The following is a 13,586-nucleotide window of genomic DNA, read 5'->3' as shown; positions in this document are numbered from 1 at the left end:
TATTCTGTACTTAGGTGATCTGTGTCCAGCTAACCCAGAAAAGGTAAATTTTGTTCTGCTTTTTTACAATAATCTTTCATTGCTGAATCATTAAGTATAGTATTTAAATGTAGAAGGTATTTCAGATGCAAGCTTGTGAAGTATTTTGTATAGGGCTATATATTTTTTTGAAGCAGATGCTATGGGCAGTTGTTTTCAGTCAGAGGAATACTTTGTGTAGCTAATGGTGCTTATAACAATATAATAAGCACCTATATTTTAGTTTCTCTGATTTAGAATTGTTTGGATTTTGAAAAGAAATAAAACCTTGAAAAAATTATGATAACATTATATGCTGTAATGATTCAGTGATTTTTGTAGGTCTTACCTTAATATAATTTCATGTGAATTTCTAGCATGAAATCATTGTATGCATTGCAGAATATAATCCACAAAAAGCAGAAATAATGACAAATATAGAAGCTGGAATATGATTTCCCTTTTTACTCTCCTTTTTATATGGAATGAATTTCTATTAGAATGCCATATCTGTATTCATCATTTTAACCTCTTGAGGTGCTAAATAGATTCATATCTATTTATACTTCTGTGCAACCTACATTTTGAAGCATTATTTTCTTTTAATTATGCTAGACTGTAGAGATAGTCTTAAAAATCAAGTGTACAGAGATGGTCACTAATAAGGGTGTTTGTTAGAGGAAGATTTACCTTTAGAGATTTTGGAAAAAAAAGATATGAAAAAAAAAAAAAGACGATTCCATTTCTCAGTGATTGTGTGTTTCCCTGCTACAGCTGCAGATATTTTAAATGCCATCTTTCTTCCCCCACCATCCAACTTGTTTCTTCAGAGTCGTGCAGTGAAGTCATAATCCTGTGTTTCACATCCATCTGTTACCATAGAAATGATTGTAATAACCTAAATTTAGCACGATGTCTTTCCTACAGGATCAAGCAGGAGGATTGAATGGGTTGTATGTGAAAGAATCTTTGCAAAAATCAGAATATGTTCTAGTTAGCAAAATCTAAATGCTGTGATAAATCTGAATGACAAAAAATTAAGCCTCAAGTAAAATATCATTTAAAAAAAAACCTCTTGATTTTAGATTTAAATCATCATGAATGAAATCTGTCACATACCATGCAAACAACTTAACTTAGGATAAAAAAACACATTGTTTCTTAACAGGAGCTGATATGAGATAAAATATTCAGTGGCAGATGAATACATTAATCTGATGAAAATTATTTTCATAAATATTTTCAGAATATTTACTGTGGTATTTACTGTAGTCTGGGTTTATTAAAAGGCAAAGGAATGAGCTTGGAATTTACTATGAAAGAGGCAATTTCTGATCATATTTAAAAATGCAAAACGAAGATTTATAAATTGATTTTATTTAAATTTAGTTGAAATACATTTTTCATTCTTAGAAAAGAAACAGAACTTTGAATTTTGTTAAAGGCAGTGAGTTATTGTATAACTTGAAGTCCTGACTGCATTTGTCTTTGGGACATGCACAGGATCGCATTGTTAGATGTGTTTCATTGTTAGATGTGTCCTCAACTTTGTCCCCCCTCTTCCCCTGTTACATTTATATAAATTCATTGGATGGATTATCATACATGATTACAAAGGCAGGACTCCAGTACATTCACATAAAGAATGATCTCTGCTCATTTGATCACCACCTATTCAACATACATTGTTTCATCATTGGCCAGTAAGTAGCTGCATAAATTATTTGCTTCATGTTACTTCATGATTTTTTTTTCTCTGAAGACAGAATTGCTAATTTCCTTATGGTCTTTATGGAGTATTTGAGTTACATACACAATTTGAATCACTCTGTAGGGTTGAAGCATTAATATTATCATTTCATAGACAGAGAAATGAGGCACAGAGGGATTCAGATCAAAAGTGTGTGTTAATTTTGTGTGATATTTGAGCTTTACAAAATCATTTTAAAAGTACTTATGTAGTATTATGTAGCACAAACTGTGTTCAATCTGTAAGTCTCATTAATATGGTTAAATGGTGACTGCTAAACATTTATGTAAAATAGGTCTTAGGGTGCAAATCAGACACACAAAGAATAGGATCCCTCCCCTTTCTTCTTCCCTTTTCATTTTTTCCTCTCTTCACCCTCTCCTTCCCCTCATCTTGCACGCATTTTCTCATGTGTGCTTTTGCTCTTGCTTTCCCTTTTGTCTGTCCCATCTCAGTGGGAAGCGTAAAGCTGGCTTTAAAGAGAAACCATCTTTATTTTTGCAATTTTCTTCTTTGTTCTGGGCATACCTTTGAACTAATCAGGGAAGTCTTTCTGTTACTGGGCCTATAAGATAGCATAGCACTATGTAACTACTGTCTGGTAGGTATACTCCTGAGCAGTAGCATGTCAGAAAATAGCATATAAATTTAAAGAAAGCTGTTTGGGTGTATTTAACATGGAACTAAGAATATATGTTTCTGATTTTTAGAAAAGTTGTAAAGCTTTCCTTGTTGTGATATGATATCCATATCCTTGCAAAGTAGTGGTTTGAGCAGCATTTACATCCTGCAAGGTGTTCCTATTATTGTTGATGATTATAACTGATTATAGTAAATTTGAGAGCCCTGCTCATATTCTAATAAGTTCCTGGCTAACCATCTTCATTGATTTAAGAACTTGAAATCATAGCTATTGTTCTGTGGAAATGGATTGTTTTTTTCCACCACTTTGTTGCAAATCTGACCAAATTTTCAAGGGGTAGACTAAAACAACAACAAAAAGTTAGGAGCTTTTATGCTTTATTGATGCATAACTGGTTCTGGAGACTAATAAGATTAAGGATCTTTGCTTGATACTTGTTCTACTTTATGGAAAAAATAGAATTGTAGAATCATAGAATATCGTGAGTTGGAAGGGACCCCCAAGGATCATTGAGTCCAACTCCTGGCTCCACACAGGACCACCCAAAAATCAGACCATATGTCTGAGAGCATTGTCCAAACGCTTCCTGAACTCGAACTTCACTGGGCAGCCTGTCCCAGTGCCTGACCACCCTCTCAGTGAAGAATCTTTCCCTAACACCCAGCCTGACCTTCCCCTGTCCCAGCTCCATCCCGTTCCCTCGGGTCCTGTCGCTGTCCCCAGAGAGCAGAGCTCAGCACCTGCCCCTCTGCTCCCCTCATGAGGGAGCTGCAGGCTGCCATGAGGCCTCCCCTCGGGCTCATCTGCTCTGGGCTGAACAATCCAAGTGACTTCAGCCATTCCTCATACATCTTCTCAGATAGAGCGTTCACCATCCCTCCTTTGGGCACTCTCTAATATTTTTATGCCCTTCTTATACTGTGATGCCCAAAACCATACACAGTACTCAAGGTGAGGCTGCATGAGCTCAGAGCAGAACAGGACAGTCTCTTCCCTTGACTGGCTAGCAATGCTGTGCCTGCACCCCAGGTATGGTTGGCCCTTTTGGCTGCCAGGGTGTATTGACTCAACTTGCTGTTGACCAAAACCACCAGATCCCTTTATGTGGGGCTGCCCTCCAGCCTCTCATCCCCGTGTCTGTACAGGGTTGCCGCTTTCCAGGTGTAGAATTCTGCAGTTGCTCTTATTAAAATTCATATTGTTGGTGATTGTCCAGCTCTCTAATTTGTCTAGATCCCTCTGCAAGTTGGGAGTCAACAGCTCCTCCCAATTTAGTGACATCTGCAAACTTATTTAGTATACCTTCAAGTTGTGCATCAAGTCGTTTATGAAAATCACCATTGAAGAGAACTGGCCCTAAAATGGAGCCCTGGGGAACCCCACTAGTGACTGTCCGCCAGCCTGATGTAACCCCATTTAATATAACCCTCTGAGCTTGACCTGGCAGTCAATTGTTCACCCATCATATTATGTATTTGCCTAGCTAGCTGTATGCTGAACATTTTGTCCAGAAGGATAAAGTCTAGTAGGAGTTAGACAAGATGAGTACTGAATGATTTTTCTTGGTATGACTGATACACACATAAGATAAAACAGTAGTACTTTTTCCTTTATTATGTTAAAACTGGTCCTGGATATTCTCCTACTAATAAAGGGTACTGAATCTGGTTCTAAGATAATTACTTTGACTTTTAGCTCTTTTGCTATGCCTGTATTTCAAATCCATTTGACACAAAGTGGCGTGGTTTGATGCTACCACTCTTCCTCAGAATTCGGCTTCTTTAAATTTCCTTCATAGAAACCGTCTTCAGTAAAGCAGCATCTAACATATTTTCTGCTAATTGTTTTGTATTTCTTTGATATGTTTTTAGTTTAAAATTTTTTAACACATTTATGGTTTAAGCAACTTAGTCCATTGTAAACGTGAAAATGAAGGTGTAAAGCTATAGTAATTTGTATAATTAATGATTAAATGTATTAGACAATGTTCATGTTTGTAAGTTAGGTGATAATGCAGTATTTTTGCAGAACATTATATAAAAGTAAAGAACAAATGAAATATTGCTGGTGTCTTTAATAAGCATGTATCAATGAGCCTCAGGGTTTGAATAGTAATTGAACAGTAAATTTATCTTGACCTTCATTTAAAAAAGTTCTAAGAAACGATATCGTTTCTCCTTAGGTCATTATGTTGTTTGAAAAACAAGCAGTTAAAGGAGGTGCATATCTTTAATATAAAGATTATAATCTTTTCTGTAATGAAATGAAAAGGTGCTGTATTTTATGTCTTTGATTTATTATTCTTTTTCATTAATATTTGTGGAAAATGTATTGAAATCTAGTTTTTAAGGTATTAATGGAATATAATGAATTACATTAACGCAATTAAGGCATGTATTTGACTTAAGTGTAGTGGCATATAACACTTGTGCTGACACTCATGTAAATATTAATTATTATTACAGTATTTTTTTTGCTAACATCGGTCTGTAAAATCATGAGGAACACCTGTGCCATATTGTAATAGGAGATAATACATATGAGAGAAAAAACAGCTACATTTTGATTACTTCATACCTGGCCATACACTTGATATTGATAATCCCAATTTGCAATATAGAAATCTGAATGTGCAATGGCTATAGTCACGCTAAAACAAATTTGTCTAAGATACAAGTGTTTATGCTTTTTTTAAAGAGTCTTTATTGAAAAGATAATTCATTTTTAATTACCTGCTTTGATAGAGTTTGAGCTCCCTAGTGCAGTGTCCTGTAGTTTGCAGTTGCAGTATTTGCATGATGTTCAGTAAGAAAGCATTTATGAAAATAGATATATAAAAGCAGCTAAGTATGAGGGGATGGAGATTTGCATTTTTTTTTTTTTTTTTTTTTTGCTTTTGCTAGGATGTGGGCTATTTCCTTTGAATCTGCATTTGTATAGTTTTTGCTTTTCAGGTAAGTTGTTACTTCTTTTCTCTCTCCCTTGAAAAACACCTTTTTATTCACATTCTAACCACTCTTACACTGTCATTACATCATACAGGTAAGTTCCTTACCTTATAATTGAAGGCCGTGTCTTCTCAATACAGTATGCATGGTACTGTTTGCTGTAAGTCTGTGGTAGAAGCGCATTCTGTGTTTTTGTATGAAGTTCAAGAGAACTAACTTTTCACTCAACTTAATTATTGGATTTTAGCTGGTTTGGGGCTTACATTTATACTAGACAATGCAGATTCGTGAAGTTCAAGTTGTATATAGAGTTTTATATTTCGTGTTTGTACTCCACTGTAGTACAAAGTCAGCAGTGAGTAAAACACTGAAATGTAAATTAAGCATGTGGTAAATTGTGATCTGATGTAGCATTTCTTTATGTTGCTGCTTTCATATACTGGTAAGGGTAAGTGCAATTATTGAATTGAGAGGTTATGTAGGTGCTGATCAGTGGCCTAAAAAAGAATATACTTCAGCTTCCGTGTTGTAGTATGATGCAAATATTGGTTAGATACTTGCATCAGAGAGGTCAAGTGTTGTCCTTTAATCACGTAAAAGTATTCTCAACTCTTAACAAACAAGGCTGAAGCAGATGCCGACTTGATATCCTATGCTGCTTCTGGAACTTTATATTATGGTAAAGTACCATTTGCTAAGGGAACAAATAAAATGCTTACATCTGAGTAATGTAACTATGTGTGATATGTACAGCTCCAAAAACATTCCTGAGTTTTAGTAACAGGTTAGTCAGGAAACCCGATTGGGTTGGTCATTGTCCCATTTGGCCTTTGCAAGATTTTGTTCATGGAAGCCAGAAAGCATACTATATTGAACATCTGGTCCAACCCTTAAATGCAGCTGAAATGTGTCTGGGTAGATGGTTGGTCTAAGGGCACAAATGCACCACTGGATATCTCTGGTTCCTTCAGATTTGGTACTAACATTTGGAGAATTTAAACAAGATAAATGGATAAAGGTTGAATAATCTGAGGATGTGACTAATCGTGATTCATAGGAGTTTTCTGAGGCTTCTTTGAGTTTCTAGCAAAGGTTGTAGGGACACGTGTCATCCAAGTTTTAATGCCCATAATTAGAGTGTAATATTGGAGTCTTTTGAAATTGAGGAAGTAGTGAAGCAAAATTTATTCCCACAGTCCTCAAATCCTTCAGGGTTTAGGTCTTGTATATGAGACAGTCTAAATATATCTTAATAAGGTAGGGAAACGTAGATATTAGTGGAAAAACAAGTAAATTCTAAATAGTTTCAGAAATGGACAAGGTGGATTGAAAGAAATCTGTAATGATCTTCAGTCGAAAGCCAAGTAATCATTTTTTTTATTTAATTGTGGTTTATTTAATTGTATGTGTTAAATCTTTGGGCATGAGGAAGACAAAGGACACTCAGCAACAGAGGGGAAGTAAGAGAGTAAGCCTAAATAGGAGACTCTTTAATGCTTTCTTTTAAACTCTCGTGACTGATTTTTTGTTGCAGTTTTTCTATAGTTTTTGGAGGTTCTGAAAGGGTTTGAATAAATCAAACCCTTACACAGAATTATTTTATGAACACAGTAGTCTGTATAAAGCTTTTACCCTTCTTGAATGTTATGACAAGCTCTGTATATGATCTCTGCGAGGATGTTTACATGTAACTTAATACACTACATAATATCCTAGCAACTGGAAATGCCTCCTGTATGTGTTGAAAGCAAGTGTAGCTAGTTACACAGCTAGATTTATTTCTTGCATTGCCTGTGTGATAGACTTCAACTGTTAGCAACATGTTTGATTTACAGGTTAAAAATGTTCCTAATGGTAAACATTTTTTGTTGTTGTTTGCTTTTTCTTGGGTTATCCTTTCTAGAATTTACTAGTATGGTGAAACAGCTCATTTGTAGGTGGCTCAAATACAGAAATCTACTTGGATTTTTTTCTAAGTTTCTTTTTAATGTTCCTGTTTTAACATTACTTATCACCAGAACCTTGTATGCACCTGTTAATAAGACAGAACAGAAAATTTTGTTGAAAAGTATTGAAAATTTACTCAAATTTGTCAGTAATCACATTTCTCACTTTAAGTTGGACTAATATGTATTTCTCTTCTTATGGTTAAAACTATGGTGAATTTAATCTTCCTGTTCACATTTTGTAATTAAAAACCTATGTGTTCTTCATCTTATATGGGCTGACCTCCCTTCTTGCCTTGCCATTAGTGCAGAAAAGAAAACTAATATCTGTTGCACAGTAATTTGATTTTAGGTTCAGTGAGCCCTAAATTATAATGAACATTTAAGAAATTACACTAAAATTATGTTATTTGCATTTATATTGGAAGTGTTTTTAATTTATTTTTTGTTTGCTTTTTCTTTTTCAAAAATGTTTGTGATACTGTGCCACTGTATAATTTTCTAGCATGACAAAAAAGGCATTCTCAATTTTTTGTCACAGATTAAGAGCTACCCTGTTGGCATTTTTTCCCCAGATTTCTGCATTTGTGTATGAATGAGAACAGACAGTTTAGAGTACTTGTAAGATATGGGAATTTCTGGCAGGCATGTAATGTTTATGTTGATGATTACACTTGATGGATTACACCTCGTCTCCCACCCCCATTTATTTCTGGTGGTGGTGGTGGTTTTTTTTTTGTTGTTTTTTTTTAATACGTAGGCAGAGTCATCAAATAAAGCTTACAGTATCAAAAAAAAAAAAAAAAAAAAAAGCAGTTTATAGGCTTGTTCTCACTATTCTAAGGTTTCCTTAATTTTAAAGTCCCAATTGCCAAAGCACGGTTTGGGCATTTGAATCCAATTGTGCTGCAGTTTGACCAGTTGCCTTCTAAATAAAAGTTATTTTTAGCTTCATACAGTAATTTAAAAAAGATATGTTTTTTAATCAACTTTAAAATTATCTGGTGTAGATCTTGTTACTTTGAGAATTCAGCACAATCTTTACAATCCAATATTCAGTTTGGACAGGATGGATGCAATGTGCAAGTTTTGGTAAATCTGAGCAGAGTTATCACAGATTTTCTCAAGATAACATTACTAAGCAAAAAAAAAAAACCCACAAACAATAACAAAAAAACAAACAACAACAAACAAAAATCTCCAACCGTTTATTGTATTTCCCATAGGACTTGCGCCTCTGTAGAAATTGTAAATTGTGGGGTTCTTTAAACTAGTTTAAAACTTGTTGCCATTTAAATATATAGGGCTTTGAGTAGATTTCTTGCATTTCAAAACTGGAAAAAAAAAAAAAAATAAGCAACTGACTTACCTTGGTCAGCTAGATGAGTGACCTGGTCATAAAAAGAAATTAAGTTTGTTAAATAGGGCTTTCCCCTTGTGAACCCATGTTGGCTGTGACCAACGACTGCATTGTCTTTCTGGTGTTTTTCTATAACTCCTGCAATAATTTTCTCCATAATTTTACCAGGCACCAAAGTGAGTGGTAAATACAAGAAATGTTATGTATACCTATCTAAATATTTAAAAAACAAAAACAAAAAAATGTTGGTGAATTTCAAAGGTGCAGTCATAACTGGATGCAGACTTCACCCTATTCTTTGTCAACTTCTGTCAGACTTGAAAGCAACTCATGCCTTGCTTTCATATGCATCCCTTGCATAGTATCTGCGATCTACCAAATATCAGATATGGACATGCCATGTGTTTATCATATGAAATTTTATCATATTAAAAAGTTCAGTAGTGGATAGGTGAAAACTTTTAAGCCTTGTGAAAGTATTCTATGCTGTTCTATATATTCCTTTTTGTACTGCTAAAAACTTTGTTCTTTCTTACGTTCTTTTACAAATTTCCTCCTGTGAGTGACTGCTTACTCATTTTCCATAATAGTATTGTTGGGTCTCAGATTCAAGCAAGTAAAGAATGTTATAGGTAATGGTGTTCTGCGGTATAAAAGTTGTATCGATAAGTTTCTCAGCACTGTTTTGCTTCCTGCAAAAAAAAATGGCAGATAAATTAAAAAAAAAAAAAAAAAATCCTTTTGTCATCCATATGTGTACTCTGTTTGACCTATAATTTTCTGAAACTATAATTTTTTGTTCCAATATTGCCTTTTGATTTTTTTGTGTTCATCTGTGCTCTGTAAAATTAAATGCTGCTGTTATAATGGTGTTGCAGTATCTCAGTATCTCTTAAAATTTGATTTACAAGTTTTGCTTAAATGAAAAGTCCTCTAAAAATATTTTGCAATAGTATTGTGTATCTTAACAGATATACAAGAAATGGCCAAAATAGCTGTACTTTTACTAAGCTATAATTAACTTAAAGGTCTTATAAGCCACAGAACATCATGAATTTCAATGTAATTAAAAATCAGCATTATGAGCAGCAGAAAAAAATTTAACATGGAAAGGAATATACATCTGTTCAAGAACTGCCCTAATAGCTTGTCATTCTTTTTTCTTTTCTCTCTAGAAATTATCTTTTTTTTTTTTTTGGATTTACAATATTTCTCCTAATTCCTTGTGCTGTAGCCAATCATAGAATGGCTTGGGTTGGAAGGGACCTTAAAGATCATCTAGTTCCAACCCCCCTGCCACAGGCAGGGATGCCACCCACTAGACCAGGTTGGCCAAGCCCCATCCAGTCTGGCCATGAACACCTCCAGGGATGGGGCATCCACATCTTCTCTTGGCAACCTGTTCTAGTGCTTCACCTTCCTTAGAGTGAAGAATTTCCTCCTAATGTCTAGTCTAAATGTATCGCCTTTTAGTTTAAGACCATTTCCCCTTGTCCTATCATTATGTACTCAAGTAAAGAGTCCTTCTCCATCTTTTTGTATAACCCCCCTTTAAGTATTGAAAGACTGCAATGAGGTCTCCCCGGAGCCTTCTCTTCTCCAGGCTGAACATCCCCAGTTCTCTCAGCCTTTCTTCATAGGAGAGGTGCTCCAACCTCTTGATCATCTTTGTGGCTCTCCTCTGGATCCGTTCTAACAAATGAACATCTTTCTTGTGCTGGGGGCTCCAGACCTTGACACAGGAATTTGGTACTCAGGTTACAGAATGAGGAAGGAACTGGTGCTCCTTGACAGTAAACTGGAAGTAGTTTGGGAGGCTAATTCATACAGGTTGTAGTTAGCTTTCTATTAATGCTTAAAGGCATAGACTATGGGTAATTATTGGTAATTATTCTCCATGTTGTGACATTCCCTATTTTTGATATAAAATGTGTTCTTCGCTTTATTTTATTTTTTTATTTTTCCTCCTTGAGAAAATGTTACAGGAGAGCATTCATAGAGTTATTTGTACTTCTCTTTACCCTACTCAAGCTATTAAACAGTGCCAAGACTATTTTATAGGGTAAAATTCTAGCTGTCTTGATATTTTGTTATTGAGTGGGGGGTGAAGATTTCACCCAGTATGATGCTTGTGGAAGTTGGAAAAAATCAAAATCAAAGTGAGCTGTTGCCTATTATAATGCTATAATTACCCAATAGAATGAAATTAGAAGATGACCTGTTTCTTAAATCTTTTGGGTTTATGGTTAGTCCTTTTTCCTTTACATTAAGAACCTGGACATTTGAAGTTGCTTTTTTTTTTTTTTTTTTTACTTTGAATCATTTTCATGAATTTAAGTAAAGAACCTGTTATATGCAATGTAACTTTTTATTCTGCTAAAGCATCTGTTTGCAGTTGGTAAACAAGAATTTGCACAGTGTATTGGGAATTAGGTTTACAGCCTCTAATTAACATTTCTGTTATCTACCTGTTGGCATTCCCATGACAGATACTGAAAAAGGAATTGCAGAAGAATATGCAAGCTGTGGAACTTATTTTGCATATTTAGAAATTCATGTTGTTGTATCTGTGTTGGTGCACTGTGATGAGAGAGGTTGGATTAACACTTTTTTTTGTAGACTGAATTGAAGTGTGGCACATTTTCTTGCAATAGTAAAACTTAATTTAAAATCAAATTAGAATCTTAAGATAATTATACATGAGTATGTTAGTGCTGGTATGGAAATTGAGGCTGTTTCAATATGAAGTTCAATATCAGTAGCTAAGGTAATTTTTCCTTTTGCTTGGTATATGTACCTGCTTTTCACTGTTGATCGGGGTAATGCTGTAGTCCAGGTTTTAAATTTATGTTGCAGTTGAACATCTTAACAGGATATATTATACGGCTTATTGAGTAGTGAGGTATGTATGCAAACTATATTTATTTTTTCAATGATCTTTTTGCTTTTAATAGGCACTCTAAGTTACATAGCAATCACTATGTTACCTAGTAAAATAGATACCTATTTTTATAGATTCTAGTTACTTTTTAAAAAACTAACCTGTTTGAGTTTAGGTAAATTTCTTAGGTCACAACAAAATTTGGCCAGTTTTGAGTAAATGGAAGACTAATGGACTTTCCTAGCAAAGTGGTTAATTACAAAATTTATTGAATCTGTGTGCTTCTGCATGCAGGAGCAGTTTTGTTGCTTTGACAGTAGCTGAACAGGTACAGAGTAATAAGCATTTATTACCCTAACCTATATTTTTTTATTGTTGTAAGGCCCTTTTTTCTAAGCTAAAAATTTTTGGCAAAGTTTTTTTTGACTTGTATAACAGATATGGTTTCAGTTTTGATTCCAGTTGTGAGAGGACTTGTCCAGCAGAACTTCTACAGATGTCATCTCTAACTTTTCCATGGATGTTTTGGAAGTCCTGGTTTAGTTAACACATCTAGATATTACTAGTGAGATGCCAGTGCTTTGTGTTTTTATTAAGCTTATATTTGCCTCTAGCAAAAGAATTATACTGTTGATTGCATTGTGAGGGGAGAATTTTTATGATCCTTTTGGAGGATCTCAACCTTTGTTTCAATTAGATATTTCTAGTGTATATGTGAGATTAACAATCAGAATGTCACTTTCAGTAAATAAAAAAGGAATAAAACAGGTATATACAGTCTTGACTTCTTAATTTTAATAAAATTCAATTCATTTTTTCCTAACTGTTTATCTTTATTTATGTAATAATAACCAAAAGTGAGGTCCTAGTATGCTTATTATTTTGCAAAGCACTGTTTTCCCTCAATTTATAAATAATACATATTTAGGGCATGAAACCCTAAAAGGAAAGATCACACCTACTGACAAATCTGTCTTACTCCATATTAAAGCACCATTATGATCGTCATCACCAAAATCTTTTTCATTAGTACTAGAGTGCAAAGGACCCAATGATCCAGTGGACGCTGGTATTTTGTATTTTTCAGGAGCAAAGTGGAGCTGAGCTGATCCTGCCAACTTCCTCTTCGTTTTCTGGGACCATGAAAGAACTGGCAACCCTACTTTTTAACACTGACTTATTTTTAGCTCATTTCTGAAAATATTCAACAAATCCCAAGATCAGAGAATCATTTGTAATAATTTGTAAGACACACAAAAAGGAGCTAAACTGGCAAGAATTTCAGGCACATAAAGGTTTTATTTGCTATTGTACCTGCATCAGTTTCAGAAATATTTTTAATACTTGAATACTAGCAGAGGAGCAAAGAGATTGAGATTGAAAAATCAATTAGCTAACACATCCCCATTTCAAAGGAACTGTTCACTTAAGGAAGTTAATGTGTTCTTCTGTACAAAAAAAGGCCTGAAATTGTAAATTAATATTGCATTTATTTTTATATTACATGTATTTGTTGTTAGTTTTAAGTACTTACCACAGATAAGTACCATTTAAAGTATCTTAACGTGTAACTCTGATTTAGCTCACCTTGTTTTGTAAGGTGCATGCAGTTAAATTTTCCGTGTTTTTATCTGAAAGACATTTTGTTTTCATTAACTCTGATTTTGCCCATCTGCATTTATAGTCCACTGCTGTTTGGCTAGCGAGAACCTTTCATATGTTTTCAGTATGAATTAGATCCTCATGCTTATAGCATTGTATTATTTTTCGCTTGCATGGAGTATGGACTGCAACATCAGTAAAGGCAAGACTGCTTTTACATTTGTTATTTTAGATTTTACTGTGATATGTTGGTCCTTTTGTTGCATTTAAGAGAGAGGAAAAAGTTTTTTAAAAACCCAAATCCTACATAATCTAATGTCTGAGTTTTTGAGATAGTATGACCAGTTTGTGTGAATAAATAGGAGCAAGAACAATAGTCTCTCCCTACACCCTCCACCTGGTTTAAAAAAGTTGACTAAATGAAAATAGCAAGGCAGT

General features: G+C 34.4%; 1 protein-coding gene across 6 annotated transcripts in view; it reads left to right on the top strand.

Annotated features, from left to right (window-relative positions):
* NOVA1 (NOVA alternative splicing regulator 1) overlaps positions 1-13,586 on the top strand; it is a 151,341-nt gene that overhangs the window by 27,862 nt on the left and 109,893 nt on the right. Inside the window, exon 1 of one of the 6 annotated variants that reach the window (XM_040560591.1) lies at positions 1,578-1,721. The exons of the other annotated variants lie outside the window; for them this stretch is intronic. The gene's annotated coding sequence lies outside the window, so the exon portion shown is untranslated. Of the gene's footprint in view, positions 1-1,577; positions 1,722-13,586 lie in introns of those variants that run through there. 6 annotated transcript variants of the gene reach the window in all.

This window comes from Cygnus olor, chromosome 5, assembly GCF_009769625.2.
Source record: "Cygnus olor isolate bCygOlo1 chromosome 5, bCygOlo1.pri.v2, whole genome shotgun sequence".
NCBI lineage: Eukaryota > Metazoa > Chordata > Aves > Anseriformes > Anatidae > Cygnus > Cygnus olor.
Note: the sequence above shows the minus strand (reverse complement) of the source record. Positions and strands in the feature narration are given on the sequence as shown.